Source organism: Pseudophryne corroboree, chromosome 3 (assembly GCF_028390025.1).
Source record: "Pseudophryne corroboree isolate aPseCor3 chromosome 3, aPseCor3.hap2, whole genome shotgun sequence".
Taxonomy (NCBI): domain Eukaryota; kingdom Metazoa; phylum Chordata; class Amphibia; order Anura; family Myobatrachidae; genus Pseudophryne; species Pseudophryne corroboree.
The window spans coordinates 765,510,747-765,528,278 of record NC_086446.1 but is presented as its reverse complement, the minus strand read 5'-3'; the positions used below and the strand labels follow the sequence as shown (position 1 = coordinate 765,528,278).

The 17,532-nt window shown below is 48.3% G+C and overlaps 1 protein-coding gene across 1 annotated transcript in view; it reads left to right on the top strand.

Annotated features, from left to right (window-relative positions):
- LOC135058242 (killer cell lectin-like receptor subfamily B member 1B allele C) overlaps window positions 1–17,532 on the top strand; it is an 89,192-nt gene that overhangs the window by 23,829 nt on the left and 47,831 nt on the right. The window contains exon 2 of the mRNA XM_063963781.1: window positions 2,356–2,436. The gene's annotated coding sequence lies outside the window, so the exon portion shown is untranslated. The remainder of the gene's footprint in view (window positions 1–2,355; window positions 2,437–17,532) is intronic.

Here is a 17,532-nt window from a genome sequence, read left to right as displayed (position 1 = left end):
TTTGTAAAAAACGGGACTCTGCTGCTGTACTGTGTAAAAGGGAGTTCTGACTAATGTAATGTGTAAAAAGGAGCTCTGTGGCCACACCCCTTCCCCCATGAAGCCACACCCCTATGTTTTTGGCATGCGCATTGACCCTGTTTTGTGTATGGGGGAGCGCCGATGCTGTTTCTTGCGCACAGCGCTAAAATGTCTAGTTACGGCACTGGTGGGGCACATTGCATTGGTTAGGGCAGAGAGTGGGGCACATTACATTGGTTAGGGCAGAGAGTGGGGCACATTACATCGGTTAGGGTGGAGAGTTAGCATATTACATTGGTTAGGGCAGAGAGTTGGCACATTACATTGGTTAGGGCAGAGAGTGGGGCACATTACGTAATATTGGTTAGGGCAGAGAGTTGTCAGATTACATTGGTTAGGGCAGAAAGTGGGGCACATTACATTGGTTAGGGCAGAGAGTTGGCACATTACATTGGTTAGGGCAGAGAGTTGGCAGATTACATTGGTTAGGGCAGATAGTGGGGCACATTACATTGGTTAGGGCAGAGAGTTGGCAGATTACATTGGTTAGGGCAGATAGTGGGGTACATTACATTGGTTAGGGCAGATAGTGGTGCACATTACATTGGTTAGGGCAGAGAGTTGGCAGATTACATTGGTTAGGGCAGATAGTGGGGTACATTACATTGGTTAGGACAGATAGTGGTGCACATTACATTGGTTAGGGCAGAGAGTTGGCAGATTACATTGGTTAGGGCAGATAGTGGGGTACATTACATTGGTTAGGGCAGATAGTGGTGCACATTACATTGGTTAGGGCAGAGAGTTGGCAGATTACATTGGTTAGGGCAGACAGTGGGGTACATTACATTGGTTAGGGCAGAGAGTTGGCAGATTACATTGGTTAGGGTAGATACTAGTGGGGCACATTACATTGGTTAGGGCAGAGAGTTGGCAGATTACATTGGTTAGGGCAGATAGTGGGGTACATTACATTGGTTAGGGCAGATAGTGGTGCACATTACATTGGTTAGGGCAGAGAGTTGGCACATTACATTGGTTAGGGCAGAGAGTTGGAAGATTACATTGGTTAGGGCAGAAAGTGGGGCACATTACATTGGTTAGGGCAGAGAGTTGGCACATTACATTGGTTAGGGCAGAGAGTTGGCAGATTACATTGGTTAGGGCAGATAGTGGGGCACATTACATTGGTTAGGGCAGAGAGTTGGCAGATTACATTGGTTAGGGCAGATAGTGGGGTACATTACATTGGTTAGGGCAGATAGTGGTGCACATTACATTGGTTAGGGCAGAGAGTTGGCAGATTACATTGGTTAGGGCAGATAGTGGGGTACATTACATTGGTTAGGACAGATAGTGGTGCACATTACATTGGTTAGGGCAGAGAGTTGGCAGATTACATTGGTTAGGGCAGATAGTGGGGTACATTACATTGGTTAGGGCAGATAGTGGTGCACATTACATTGGTTAGGGCAGAGAGTTGGCAGATTACATTGGTTAGGGCAGACAGTGGGGTACATTACATTGGTTAGGGCAGAGAGTTGGCAGATTACATTGGTTAGGGTAGATACTAGTGGGGCACATTACATTGGTTAGGGCAGAGAGTTGGCAGATTACATTGGTTAGGGCAGATAGTGGGGTACATTACATTGGTTAGGGCAGATAGTGGTGCACATTACATTGGTTAGGGCAGAGAGTTGGCACATTACATTGGTTAGGGCAGAGAGTTGGAAGATTACATTGGTTAGGGCAAATAGTGGGGCACATTACATTGGTTAGGGCAGAGAGTTGGCAGATTACATTGGTTAGGGCAGATAGTGGTGCACATTACATTGGTTAGGGCAGAGAGTTGGCAGATTACATTGATTATGGCAGAGAGTGGGGCACATTACATTGGTTAGGGCAGAGAGTTGGCAGATTACATTGGTTAGGGCAGACAGTGGGGCACATTACATTGGTTAGGGCAGATAGTGGGGCACATTACATTGGTTAGGGCAGAGAGTTGGCACATTATAATGGTTAGGGCAGATAGTTGGCACATTACATTGGTTATGGCAGAGAGTGGGGCACATTACATTGGTTAGGGCAGACAGTGGGGCACATTACATTGGTTAGAATTAATAGTGGAGCACATTACACTTGGTCTGGGCAGAGAGTGGAGGACATGGCGTTATCACAATATACCTCTCAGAAAATGTTCCCCCCTCTCAGAAAATGCTGTACGTTAATGACATACTGCAAATTACTGTTATAGTGTAATTGTGCTTCATGTAAGAAACAGTGGCTTTGTGGGTTCACAGTTTCCTGTGTTTACAATTTTTTTTCCTCTTTCAGTTTATCAAAACCAGTCCTCAAGGAGTGAGAATACAAAGATAAAGAAGCAGCTCTGTGTAACAGATACGGATCCACCTGCAGGTACTGTAAATGCATTATTAGAAGAAAAATGACATCTGAAATACTATGATGAGATAACAGGAAAGGGGAACATTTATGGAGGCACTTGCGTGAAGATGTATCAAGCCTTGGAGAGTGATAAAAAGCCAGCCAGTGCCGTGAATTTTTAGCGCTGTGTGCAGGAAACAGCATCGGCGTCCCCCCATACACAAAACAGGGTCAATGCGCGTGCCAAAAATATAGGGGCGTGGCTTCATGGGGAAGGGGTGTGGCCACATAGCTCCCTTTTACACATTACGTTAGTCAGAACTCCCTTTTACACAGTACGGCAGCAGAGTGCCCCTTTTTTACACGTTAGGCAGGCAGATTCCCCTTTTTTACACATTACAGTAGCAGAGTCCCCCTTTTTACACATTAAGCAAGTAGAGTCCCCTTTTTACACATTAGGCCGCAGAGTCCACTTTTTTTACACATTACATCAGCAGAGTCCCCCTTTTACACATTAAGCAAGTAGAGTCCCCTTTTTACACATTAGGCCGCAGAGTCCACCTTTTTTACACATTACATCAGCAGAGTCCACCTTTTTTATACATTAGGCAGGCAGATTCAGGCATATAAGGGGGGGTGCGGTTAGCATTCCGGCAGTCAGGATGCTGGCACTCAAAATCCGACGCCGGAATCCCAACCCATGGCCAGAACACCAGCGCTGCCATACCAATATCACTCTCAATGCCGATACCGGAATACTGACTGCAGGGGCCATTTGTTTATCAAGACTTACCGTGGCTGCGTTTGACGTCATGGCTGTTGAGCGCCAGATCCTAGCCCATAAGGGTATTCCCAATGAAGTCATTCCCACACTTATTCTGGCCAGGAAAGGGGTAATATCCAAACATTAACATCGTATTTGGAGAAAATATGTATCTTGGTGTGAATCCAAGAAGTCTCCTGCAGTGGAGTTTAAATTAGGACGTCTTCTCCTATTTCTACAGGCGGGTGTGGATGCTGGCTTGAGATTAGAGTCTATCAAGGTTCAAATTTCGGCCTTGTCCATTTTCTTTCAGAAACAGTTCGGTTCCCTTCCTGAGGTCCAGACGTTCGTGAAGGGGGTTCTGCGCATCCAACCTCCCTTTGTGCCTCCTGCGGCGCCATGGGATCTTAATGTGGTGTTGCAGTTCCTTAAATCAGACTGGTTTGAGCCTCTACAGGAGGTAGAGTTTAGTGGCGTGCGGTGAGGTCAGAGGCTGGTGAGGCACTACAGTCATAATATCCGCCGAATCCTGCCGATGACCCCTACCGCAGCCAAGCCAATGCCCGCTACTGCCACTCAGCCGATGCCTGCCGCCACCGCCAATGGCTTACAAACTCGCCCACCATCAACTGACCCAGCCCTCCACCACTAATTTGCACCTCAGTCCGATGCCGCCAATGCCCGCTGCCTGCCTGCTCATCATACTTGTGATATATTGTACATTTTTATAGAAAAAAAAAAAATTAGTGTTTGGGACTGGGAAGGGAGTGGGAGGAGGACATGAATGCAATTTTGTTGTCCAGGGCTTCCATTAACTTAATGGAGAAAGGTCTGAATGGGTTAAAAAAATGTAAAAAAAAAATGCGTGAGATCCCCCTTCCTAAGTATAACCAGCCTCGGGCTCTTTGAGCCGGTCCTGGTTGTTTAAATACTGGAAAAAAATTGGACTGGGGTTCCCCGTATTTAGACAACCAGCACCGGGCTCTTAGACCGGTCCTGGTTCCAAAAATACGGGTGACAAAAGATGTAGGGGTCCCCCGTATTTTTAAAACCAGCACCGGGCTCCACTAGCCAGGGATATAATGCCACAGCCGGGGGACACATTTATGTAGGTCCCTGCGGCCGTGGCATTACCCCCCCAACTAGTCACCCCTGGCCGGGGTTCCCTGGAGGAGTGGGGACCCCTTAGGAGTGGGGACCCCTTAAATCAAGAGGTCCCCCCCTCCAGGCACCCAAGGGCCAGGGGTGAAGCCCGAGGCTGTCCCCAGCACCCCTGGGTGGTGGGTGCCGGGCTGATAGCCATAAGTGTGTATAAAAAGAATATTGTTTTTTGTTGTGGAACTACAAGGCCCAGCAAGCCTCCCCCGCTTTCTGGTACTTGGAGAACCTCAAGTGCCAGCATACGGGGAAATAACGGGCCCGCTGGTACCTGCAGTTCTACAACAAAACAAAAAAACCCAAATAAAAACACAACACACACACCGTGAAAGTAAAAATTTATTAAAACACACTTACACACTCACACATACTTACCTACATTCCACGCCGGTCACGTCCACTTGTCCATGTAGAGTCCAATAGGTGGTTCCTGTAAAAATAAGAGAGAGATTACTTACCTACATCCCACGCCGGTCACGTCCACTTGTCCAGTAGAATCCAATAGGGCCGGTACCTGTAAAAATGAAAATTATACTTACAAACAAAGTAATTCACAGGAGGAGAGAGAGAAATGAATGAATATTATACACTCGCTGACGCGGGAGGACGTTAGCACAGACAGGGGAGAGTGCTGCTGCTAACTGGGATGATGGAGCAGGCTCCCCCAATAGTTGTGAGCCTAGTAGCTGTACCCCTAGTAGCTTTGCCCCCTGCAGCAGTGCCCCCAGTAGCAGTGCCCCGAGTAGTTGTGACCCCTGTAGTTGTGCCCCCAGTCGCTGTGCCCCTTGTAGCTGTGCCCCCTGTAGCTTTGCCCCTTGTGGCTGTGCCCCCAGTAGTTGTGACCCCTGTAGCTGTGCCCCTTGTAGCAGTGCCCCTTGTAGCTTTGCCCCCAGTCGCTGTGGCCCCTGTAGCTGTGCCCCAAGTCGCTGTGCCCCCCAGTAGTTGTGACCCCAGTCTCTGTGGCCCTTGTAGCTTTGCCCCCAATAGCTGTGCCCCCTGTAATTGTGCCCCCAGTTGCTGTGCCCGTTGTAGTTGTGCCCCCAGTTGCTGTGCCCCTTGTAGTTGTGCCCCTTATAGTTGTGCCCCTTCCTTATAGTTGTGCCCCTTTTGCTGTGCCCCTTATAGTTGTGCCCCTGTTGCTGTGCCCCTGTTGCTGTGCCCCCCTGTTGTTGTGCCCCTTGTTGCTGTGCCCCCCAGTTGCTGTGCCCCTGTTGCTGTGCCCCTTGTTGCTGTGCCCCTTGTTGCTGTGCCCCTTGTTGTTGTGCCCCCCAGTTGCTGTGCCCCTTGTTGCTGTGCCCCTTGTTGTTGTGCCCCCCAGTTGCTGTGCCCCTTGTTGTTGTACCCCTGTTGCTGTGCCCCTTGTTGCTGTGCCCCTTGTTGCTGTGCCCCTTGTTGTTGTGCCCCCCAGTTGCGGTGCCCCTGTTGCTGTGCCCCTGTTGCTGCCCCCAACACAAACACATAAAAAAAATAAAAAACACACACACACACACATACTTACCGCTCCTGCAGTGCCGTCCTCCGTCTCCGTCCGTCGGCTCGTCTCTGCCGTACTATGGGAGAGACGTCATGACTCATGACGTCTCTCCCATAGTAGCGGTGCTGGCTGCAGCGGGCGCCCACACAGCCCACGGCGCCTGCTGCAGCCGGGAAGGGGGTGATTGGACAGCGGATCCAGCACTGGATCCGCTGGGCCAATCACATCTGGGGCACGGACATTGGCGTGCATTCTTCGCACGCCCCTGTCATTGCGGCACCAGTATAGGTGCCGCTTCTCCATTAATTTTCAATGGGCTTTCACAGCCCATTGCTTCGCCCCGCCCCCTGCCCGCCCCCCGGACTTTTAGTGTTAGCAGCGGGAGGCACCTCTCCCGCTGCCTCACACGCAACCACAGGAAAGGGGGGGGGGGGGGGGAGATTATTAAAATAATAAAAAAAGATATTTATAACAGACTGTGTTATAAATATCTTCTTTTTATTATTTTAATCATTATGACAGGGGAGGCACTGCCTCCCCTGACTGCACGTCCCTGGTAGAGTTGAAGTTTCTCACTTGGAAAGTGGTCATGCTGTTGGCCTTGGCCTCAGGCAGACAGGTGTCTGAATTAGGGGCTCTGTCACACAAGAGACCTTATTTAATTTTTCATGAAGATAGAGCTGAACTGCGGACGCGTCAGCATTTTCTTCCAAAGGTTGTGTCTTATTTCCATATCAACCAACCTGTGGTGGTGCCAGTGGCTTCTGACACCTCAGCCGCTTCAAAGTCCTTGGATGTCGTCAGAGCGTTGAGGACTTATGTTGCAAGAACGGCTCGGATAAGGAAAACAGAATCTTTGTTTGTCCTCTATGACCCCAAAAAGATGGGGGGTCCTGCTGCTAAGCAGACTATTGCGCGCTGGATTAGAGGTACCAATCAGCACGCTTATTCCACGGCAGGATTTCCGTTACAGAGTTCAGTAAAGGCCCATTCTACAAGGAAAGCGGTTCTTCCTGGGCGGCTGCCCGGGGTGTCTCGGCGTTGCAAATTTGCCGAGCAGCTACTTGGTCAGGGGCAAACACGTTTGCTAAGTTTTACAGGTTTGACACCTTGGCTGCTGACGACCTTCAATTTGGTCAGTCAGTTCTGCAGGAACATTAGAACTTTCCCGCACATACTGGGAGCTTTGGTACATCCTGGGCGCCCGCCAAGTGCTAATTTTTCCTGCAAATTATGTTTTGTCTTTTTACACAGGTTCTCATGTGTTAAGATGTTCACAGCAGTTGCTGTTTTGATATGCATGCACGTTAGGGTTGAAAGCCATGTTAGGCGGAATGTTTTTTGTGGGGTGAGCTAGTGTGAATCTCGCCACTAGTTTAATGTAAATTCTTCTCTCTGAGTTGTCCGTCTCCTCGGGCACAGTTCCTACACTGAGGTCTGGAGGAGGGGCATGGAGGGAGGAGCCGGTTCACACTGTTGAAAAGTCTTAAAGTGCCGAAGGCTCCTGCGGAACTGTCTATACCCCATGGTACTAAAATGGACCCCAGCATCCTCTACGGACTACGAGAAAGGGATTTACTGGTAGGTAATTAAAATCCTATTTTAAGTTGAATATGCTGCGCTATATAAGAAATTGATAATAAAAAAATAAAACTAATAATGTTACAAAAAAGGTGGAGTTGTCAAAATCGCAAATTTTGCGTTGAGATTTAATAATCAGCATTTTTTTGCGTTAAGGTTTCCCATGTCGCAATTTTTGCAAAGCAACTGTATTTTAACCACAAATATTGCACTACCTACTTACAAACAAAACAACGATGTTTCCTACTCAACAATGATTATTGAACATATGTTTGTTTGTCAAGGGAATTTTTTTTTTAAAAACCTTACACATGTATGTGGGTATGTTTCCTGTAAATAAATGTTTGTCGCTTTAAATCATAAAACAACTCCGTTTAAAAAAAGAAAAAGCCATTAACCTAACAAAAATAAAAACTTGCTTGAAGTTGCAAATGTAAATGGTATTGTACATGTTTGTAGGAAAATGTTCCTGACAAACCTGGTTTGTTATTAACTGTAGGAGAAAAACGGGGAGTAGGCAGCGCCACTGGTATAGTCACCCAGTTAGTAGGTGAGAGGTTAATAGAAAACCGTAATACAACAGAATAAATCTATTATTTTGAAATCACATCCAGATGTAAATATCATGCGAGTCTCAAAATAGGAGAAGAGTCCTCGTATAGATGCCAGTGGTACTCCCTAAGAGTTAGAACAAGGGGGGTAATTCCAAGTTGATCGCAGCAGGAAAGTTTTTAGCAGTTAGGCAAAACCATGTGCACGGCAGGGGGGGTAGATATAAAATTTGCAGAAGGAGTTAGATTTGGGTGGGTTATTTTGTTTCTGTGCAGGGCAAATACTGGCTGCTTTATTTTTACACTGCAATTTAGATTGCAGATTGAACACACCACACCCAAATCTAACTCTCTCTGCACATGTTATATCTGCCCCCCCTGCAGTGCACATGGGTGGTCATTCCGAGTTGTTCGCTCGTAGCCGATTTTCGTTATTTTGCGATTTTCCGCTTACTGCTCATGCGCAATGTCCGCAGTGCGACTGCGCCAAGTAAATTTGCTATGCAGTTAGGTATTTTACTCACGGCATTACGAGGGTTTTTCTTCGTTCTGGTGATCGTAATGTGATTGACAGGAAGTGGGTGTTTCTGGGTGGAAACTGTCCGTTTTATGGGTGTGTGTGAAAAACGCTACCGTTTCTGGGAAAAACACGGGAGTGTCTGGAGAAACGGGGGAGTGCCTGGGCGAACGCTGGGTGTGTTTGACGTCAATCCAGGAACGAAACTGACTGAACTGATCGCAATGGCAGAGTAAGTCTCGAGCTACTCAGAAACTGCTAAGAGAGGTCTAATCGCAAATATTGCGAATCTGTCGTTCTCAATTTTGAGAAGCTAAGATTCACTCTCAGAGGGTGGCGACTTAGCGTGTGCAAAGCTGCTAAAAGCAGCTTGCGAGCGAACAACTCGGAATGAGGGCCATGGTTTTGCCCAACTGCTAAAAAATGTCTTGCTTCGATCAACTTGGAATTACCCCCAATATGTACAAAAAATAAGAACAAAAGAAAACTCTCTTTTATGGGGCACTTTTCAATAATATTGCTGAAACTTAACTTTTATGTATGGACTCACTTGCAGACAAAAATACATTTAACATATAAACTATGACTGGTTGGGTCAAATTTGTGGACAAATTGGGTATTAGCATCCATAGAACCCAAAATGTATCTTATCATATAATTTTAGTAATGCGGGTTGTTATATATTGTGCGAAGGACCCTTGCTCTACTAGGTGTTACCTGTATTGGCAAACTATGATTTTTGTGTTGCCCATGAGTTGAATTGTATAGCCATATGTAGAGTCAAACTCCTCTGTAGCACCACATATTACAATTCAAACATTCTTTCTGCGACATCAAAATGGTACAAATTCTATATAGAAGACTTTTTTTGTGCAGGAATCAATTATCTAAGCATTGTGCATTAAGACAGTACTGTCACTGAAAATGTGTCTGCTATACAGTGCAACAATGCAGAATCTTTATCCACATACATGGAAAAATGGCAGCAAAATAATCCGATTCAAGTCTCCATCAAATGTTGCCACTATACTGATACTTTATCACATTTGTGACCAAATCAATAATCATGGTCGCATTACAACCTGTTACCCTTGGTAAAAACATTTTTGTACAACATTTTTTCATGCTGTGTGTTCACATCAAATTGTCTCATGTTTATTCTATATGAAAAGTGTATATAGAATAGGGAAGGACACTGAAAGCCAGTAGGAATAGGTAAGTGATCGAGCCTCATAAAGAAATATCATACACCGCTGCTTCTCACCAGGGCCGTAACTACGTGTGTGCCAAGTGGGCTTGGCACACAACGCAGCTGCCCTGGGGGCGCAACGGCCAGCGGCATGTAATGAGTCAAATTGACTCATTACATGCCGCCTCCATAGGTGTGCGCAGGGGGGGTTCCTGGTGCGCACAGGCACCCCCTAATGTCTGGCACCCCGATCTCACATGCCTGATGCAGCGATCGCCGAGCAGGCTGATTACTGTCCCCTCTGCGCTGCACCCTGTCAGGACTGCATTACTGACCAGATGCCTTGGTTGTTCAAGGGTGCAACTGACACCGCTTTCAAATTCCCAGCTCCACCTCCATGTACAAAAACTGTGATGTGACGTGATTACGTCATGCTGCTTGCATGCCCACCCGTCACATACACACCTCTCTCCTTCTGTGCTATGCCAACGCCAGCCACTGATGAGGAGCAGCATGCAGCCAGCGTTCCTCTTAGGAAGACAAATTCAATACTGGCAGGCGGTCGGCAGCAGCATTGACACGTCACTCGTTTTTCCAGCAGCAGCAGTACTAGTCTGCGACTGTCAGTGTCAGTTTAGTTACCGACTTATAAGTAAGCTGCTGCAGCCTGCAGGGGAAAGAGTGGGGGAGCCAGACGAGGCTGAGGAGGAGCAGTGTAATTGCAGTGAGTGCCATCAGGGGTGTTTGTTTGGTGCACACCACAACATCTGACAATGTATCTGCTTTGTTAGGATTGGTACAAAGGTGGATATTTTATATGCGTTGACCATCGATAGATGGTGCTAGACACGCCCAAAAGGCGATGCTAGACACACCCCTCTGACGGTGCACCCCCTAATAAAATGAGCTGCGCACGCCAGTGGCCGCCTCTGTGTGCGCCGTGCGCGGCTGGAGGGAGAAGAGACCAGCGCCGGGTTCAAGGAGGAGGAGGGAGGGGGAGCAGGGAGCCACAGCAGTGCTATTTGATTAGTAGTAAGCGCCGCTGCAGCATCCCCCTCTCCTTCTGTATTGGCTGCCCGGCGCTGCTATGGATGCTGGCATCCCAGCATCCACAGCAGCGCCAGGCAGCCAATACAGAAGGAGAGGGGGATGCTGCAGCGGCGCTTACTACCATACGGATGGTGTAATGGTTAGCATTACTGCCTCACAGCACTGAGGTCATGGGTTCGATTCCCACCATGGCCCTAACTGTGGGGAGTTTGTATATTCTCCCCGTACTTGCGTGGGTTTCATCCGGGTACTCCGGTTTCCTCCCACAATCCAAAAATATACTGGTAGGTTAATTGGCTCCCAACAAAATTAACCCTAGCATGAATGTGTCTGTGTGTACATGTGATAGGGAATATAGATTGTAAGCTCCACTGGGGCAGGGACTGATGTGAATGACCGAATATTCTCTGTAAAGCGCTGCGAAATTTGTGTGCGCTATATAAATAACTGGTAATAATAAATAAATAATCAAATAGCGCTGCTGCGGCTCCCTGCTCCCCCTCCCTCCTCCTCCGTCTCATCTCACTGCCTGCACCGAGGGAGCTGCCAGCACGAGGAGCCTGTCAGCGGGGAGAAGGTAAGTATATCCCTCTCTTTCTTTCTCTCTCTCTCTCTCTCTCTCTCTCAGGGGGACACCGTCTGCCGCAATGTGTAAAAAGGGGTCCTGGCTGCAGCAATGTATAAAAAGGGGGGGTCCTGGCTGCCGCAATGTGTAAAAAGGGGTCCTGGCTGCCGCAATGTGTAAAAAGGGGGGGTCCTGGCTACCGCAATGTGTAAAATGGGGTCCTGGCTGCCGCAATGTGTAAAAAGGGGTCCTGGCTGCCGCAATGTATAAAAAGGGGGTCTGGCTGCCGCAATGTGTAAAAAGGGGTCCTGGCTGCCGCAATGTGTAAAAAGGGGTCCTGTCTGCCGCAATGTGTAAAAAGGGGGACTGGCTGACGTAATGTGTAAAAAGGGGTCCTGGCTGCCGCAATGTATAAAAAGGGGGTCTGGCTGCCGCAATGTGTAAAGAGGGGGCCTGGCTGCCGCAATGTGTAAGGAGGGGGCCTGGCTGCCGCAATGTGTAAAGAGGGGGCCTGGCTGCCGCAATGTGTAAAAAGGGGGACTGGCTGCCGTAATGTGTAAAAAGGGGTCCTGGCTGCCGCAATGTATAAAAAGGGGGTCTGGCTGCCGCAATCTGTAAAGAGGGGGCCTGGCTGCCGCAATGTGTAAAGAGGGGGCTGGCTGCCGCAATGTGTAAAAAGGGGGACTGGCTGCCGTAATGTGTAAAAAGGGGGATGCTGTCTGCTGTAATGTATAAAAGGGGCTCTACCTGGTGTAGTGGCGCTACTGTGCAGCGTAATTTGAATAATGTAGACTACTGTGCACCGTAGTATGAATTGCTGTTATTTTGTGGCCATGCCCCTATACATTTTTCACGCGCCTACGGCGCGCACTGCCCCTGTCTTACATGGGGGGCGCCACTGTCGTTTCTTGCACACAGCGCTAAAATGCCTAGTTATGGCACTGCTTCTCACCATCTGATTACCAACAATTCCAACATCGAATGGCCAGTGAGCGAGTGCATTATAATTGATAACCTTCCACAAGTTATTATGCACTGCTGCTTCTCACCATCATATAATAAATCATTGGAACATCGGGTGGTCAGTGAGCGAGTGTAATTGATATTTGTAAGTAAGTAAAGTACAACTACTGTCGGTTGCTTGTGGTAACCGTCTGCATGCAATTTATACAACCAATGAGAGTGCACTATAAGAACAAAAAGTCAGAGGCTGTATTGTTTCACTAATCACCAGTTACAGAAAAACATTTTTCTAGAAGGTGCAAAGTTCCCCCGCTTGAATAATCCAAACATCGAATGACCAGTGAGCGGGTACCATGAGTGACATAAGAGAAATAAAGGAAAGGGATTGCTGGTGTGCAAAGAGTAAAAAAAGAGTTGAAAATGAGTATTTTCTGTAACAAAATAATGTGACATGCTTTCAATAAAATCGCTGTACTTCCCTTGAGATGTGGTCTTTACATGATGAACAATAAAAGGTTCCTAGCTGCTGGTTTAGGCATGCCTTGTGTCCTTTCTGAAAATGGTCATGTAACCAGATGATGCTTCCTACGTGCACGTTTCACCAGGGTGGCACGTAGGAGGCATCATCTGGTTACCTGACAATTTTCAGAAAGGACACAAGGCATGCCTAAACCAGCAGCTAGGAACCTTTTAATGTTCATCATGTAATGACCACATCTCAAGGGAAGTACGGCGAGCAGCTCTCTCCCCTCCCGTTCGGCCCGGCAGCAGCAGCTGCAGCTGCAGCAGCATAATAGGCAGGTTGGTGTGTGTTTTTGTGTGTCCCCCCCCCCCCCTCTCTCTCTCTCTATCTCTCTCTCTCTCTCTCTCTCTCTCCCTCCCTCTCCCTCTTCTTTCTTCCCCCTCCTGTATAAAGTATAATTTACATTTTTGCAGGTTGGACGCAGTGGCGGATCCAGGGGGGGGGGGGGGGGAAGCACTCGGGCCCGTGCCCCCCCTGTCATTTGTGGCCCCAACCCTATGCATCCCTGGCGCCGCACAGGGAAATGACGGGCACCCGCTGAGATTGTGTTACCAGCGGGCGCCCGTCTCTCCTCACCATGAGCCGGTGGCAGGAGCTCAGTACTGAGCTCCGGCTTCCGGCGCTGTCACTGTGTGGCATGCGCTATGGGAGAGACGTCAGTCATGACGTCTCTCTCATAGTGCTGACTGAGGAGCGGACGCCCAGAGAGGAGGAGGACTGCAGCGGTCTGGAAGCAGGAACGGGGCTCGGTAAGTATGTTTTTCTTCCTTAGTGCAGCGGGGGCAAACTACTGGGGGGACCTCAACAAGGGGCATTACTACTGGGGGGCATTACTACTGGGGGCATTATTACTTGGGGGGCATCTACTGGGGGCATTACTACTGGGGGGGTCATCTATTGGGGGCCATTATTACTGGTGGCATCTACTGGGATTTTACTACTGGGGGCATTATTACTGGGGGGCATCTACTGGGGGCATTACTACTGGGGGGTCATCTATTGGGGGCAAACTCCTGGGGAGCATTACTACTGGGGGACATTTTTACTGGGGGACATTATTACTGGGGGACATTATTACTGGGGGCATTATTATTATTACTGAGGGGTCATCTATTGGGGGCAAACTACTGGAGGACATAATTACTGGGGGGCATCTACTGGGGGCAAACTACTGGGGGACATTATTACTGGGGGCCAACTGCCCCTCACATGCTGCCTCCTGCCCCTCACACGCTGCGCCCTGCCTCTCACACACTGCCCCCAATACCCTGCCTCTCACACACTGCCCCCTGTACCCAGCACCTCACACACAGCCCCCTGCCCCTCAAATGCTGCCCCCTGCACCTCACATGCACCGAAGCTGCACGCAAATGTACTTGCCCCTTCCGTGGTGCCCCCCTATCATTTTCTTCTGAATCCACCCCTGGTTGGACGTCATCGGCGTGGGATGTAGGCAAATAATCTCTCTCTCATTTGTACAAGTACCCCTATTGGATTCTACATGGACAAGTGGACGTGATCAGCGTGGGATGTAGGTATGTATGTGTGAGTGTGTAAGTGTGTTTTAATAAAATTTTACTTTCACGGTGTGTGTGTTGTGTTTTTATTTGGATATTTTTGTTGTTGTAGCACTACAGGTACCAGCGGGCCCATTATTTCCCCGCATGCTGGTACTTGAGGTTCTCAAAGTACTAGCAAGCGGGGGAGGCTTGCCGGCCCTTGTAGTCCCACAACAAAAAACAATATTCTTTTTTTACACACTTATGGCTATCAGCCCGGCACCCACCGCCCAGGGGTGCTGAGGACAGCCTCGGGATTTCACCCCTGGCCCTTGAGTGCCTGGAGGGGGGGATCCCTTGATTTAAGGGGTTCCCACTCCTCCAGGGAACCCCGTCCAGGGGTGACTAGTTGGGGGGGTAATGCCACGGCCGCAGGGACCAATATAATAGTGTCCCCCGGCTGTGGCATTATCTCCCTGGCTAGTGGAGCCCGGTGCTGGTTTTAAAAATATGGGGGACCCCTACATCTTTTGTCCCCCATATTTTTGGAACCAGGACCGGACAAAGAGCCCGGTGATGGTTGTCTAAATACGGGGAACCCCTGTCCAATTTTTTCTCCAGTATTTAAACAACCAGACCCTTTTCCATTAAGTTAATGGAAGCCCTGGACAACAAAATTGCATTCATGTCCTCCTCCCACTCCCTTCCCAGTCCCAAACACAATTTTTTTTTTCTATAAAAATGTACAATATATCACAAGTATGATGAGCAGGCAGGCATCGGACTGAGATGCAAATTAGTGGCGGAGGGCTGGGTCAGTTGATGGTGGCCGAGTTTGTAAGCCATTGACGGTGGCAGCGGGCGTTGGCTCAGCGGCAGTTGGGGTCATCGGCAGGATTCAGCGGACATTATGGCTGTAGTGCCTCACCAGCTACTGACCTCACCGCACGCCACTGCCATGTGGGGTCCTGAGGACCGAGTTTGAGAACCTGTGTTTTAGGGTAATACATGTGTTAAATAGTTTAAAGCTCCCTTACATGTTGTTCAGTTTCAATGCAGCTGAATAACTGGTCAGCAGCGTGAGCTGCTTCATACCCCTTTCACATCGCACAAATAACCCGGTATCGAAACGGCATATTGGGGTGTCGATACGGGTCAGTGTGCGATGTGAAAGCACTCTGCCGGAATTAGCGGGTCGCCTGACCCGGTAATTCAACCCGGTATAAAAGAAGGATTATACCCGGGTTGAATACCGGGTCAGGTGCAGTGTGAATGGGAGCCGCGTCGATGCGACACGGTTCCCATTCACAGCATAGGGAGAGGCGGCGCAGGAGATGAGCTCATCTCCCAGCGCCGCCTCCAACCCCGCCCTGCTGCTGCTGCGCCCCCCCCCCCCCCGCTGCTATGGCAACCGACCCGGTATATTGCCGGGTCGGAAAGCCAGCAGAGGGGAGCAAATGCCGGATCCCACCCGGTACGGACACGTTTCTTTTACCGGGTGGGATCCGGCATTTGCGATCTGAAAGCTGTCAAAGTCAGAAAAATGTCTCAATGCACGTTGCCATATTTGCACCGCACACTGGTCCGCGCTGCGCGTGCGTACGCTCTCCCGTGGAAGCGCATACCCGCAATAGCGTGCACTCGCAGGCGCGGTATGCGTATTTACGGTAGAGTTTATGTGGTCGTAGCGTGCGACTCATTCGTTACATATTTTCACAATTAATGTAGTTTATAGATCATGGTCCCTTTGATAGATTCTGAAAGTTTGGTTAAAATACAATGTCCCAGAGCTGAGGAATCCCTCTTTATATCGTACGAAGGGTCTAACAGGAATCATACAGCAGTGTTTGGTACCCATCGGAAGAGTATTTAATTAGCAATATTCCGGTGTTGGTTTGGAGCGTATTAATCGCTCGTGCGAATAGTTATGGACATAAGAAGTTTATGTCCATTTCTATTATTTACACATACTCAGGTATGCGGCGGGAAACCCAGTTTCCCACCCACCTGAGCTGTTGGAAATCGTCACAGCCCACCTGTATGAATCACCCTATGACCTTTTGTTATGATGCAGGGCCGAATTCCTTCGGCCAATGGACAATGGGATTGTAGGACCAGGAGATTGCATTGTGTGTGGGGCATAAATAGGCAGGCCGACCACATCCAGCTCTCACTCTCTCATCAACGGTTATCTGCTGATAGCCGGGAGCTGGATATCGAGGTGCAGGCGATCATACCCTTTGTGCGTAAGTTTCTCTCCGTAATCATTGTCTTTCTGTGAGCCAATTTCTCTCTCTCTCTCTATCTCTCTCTCTCCTCTTTTCTCTTATATCTCTCATAGTATTATAGTATTGTATTGTATTTCATTTAGGTCAGAGTAGTATTGTCTTTTTGTATTTATTGTTTAGTTCTGTGGTTAGGAAGTCTCTGTTATATTGTAGTGTATCATTTGTACTGTTATCCCCTTTTTCAAGTATATTAGATATAATACAGTTAATAGGCTTTGAAACCTAAACCAGTATCTGTGTATTTTCTATAGTGTTAAGTGTTCACTTGAGCGTCGGTGACGCTCAAGCAGCTTTGTAGTTAGTCAGGTTACACAAGGTTGCACTTACACCCTGTACTCACATTAAGGTATTCAGTGTATTTCATTGGTATAAGGTTTTAACATAAAGGTATAGTGTTGTGAGCGTCTGCATCGCTGGTGACCTCCTCGTGGTCTCGAGCGTACGCTACGCTACAGCGAATCATTCCCCTAGACATAGCCAATAACGTGTCCTGTGATCACTGGGCCGTGAGCGAACGTGACGCTTGAGCGTCTCGCCTACGGCTGAGCGATCGCTACGCCAATAGCGTACCATTACGGTACTTCTTAAGCAAACAGCGTACAGTGTTCTTAGCTTCATAAAGGGTTGTTTATACGACAAGGAATTTAGCATTGTCAATTGGGGACTCGTCCTATCCTTCTCATATCTGCACTAGGTAGATCAGCAGACATTATCCCTCCAGCAAAAGGGTGGGAGGTTGTCTCGCAGTTGCTGACGGGATAAGCGTCTGCTTCGCTTAGATAAAGAGTGCTGAAGGAATCCGGGAACCGGAAGTAAGAACAAAACGCTTGTGTCTTTTTAAAACTGTTTATTTTTCTTTTGTCTTGCGTACGCATGCATATATCTGCATTCTGTTTCATTTTCGTATATCACTATTCCTGTTTGCCAATTTTATAGTTGATAGAAAGTGCTAAAAAGAGATTTGCTGTTATTTAATAGTAGAGGTAATAGTTAAAGTATAGAACAACA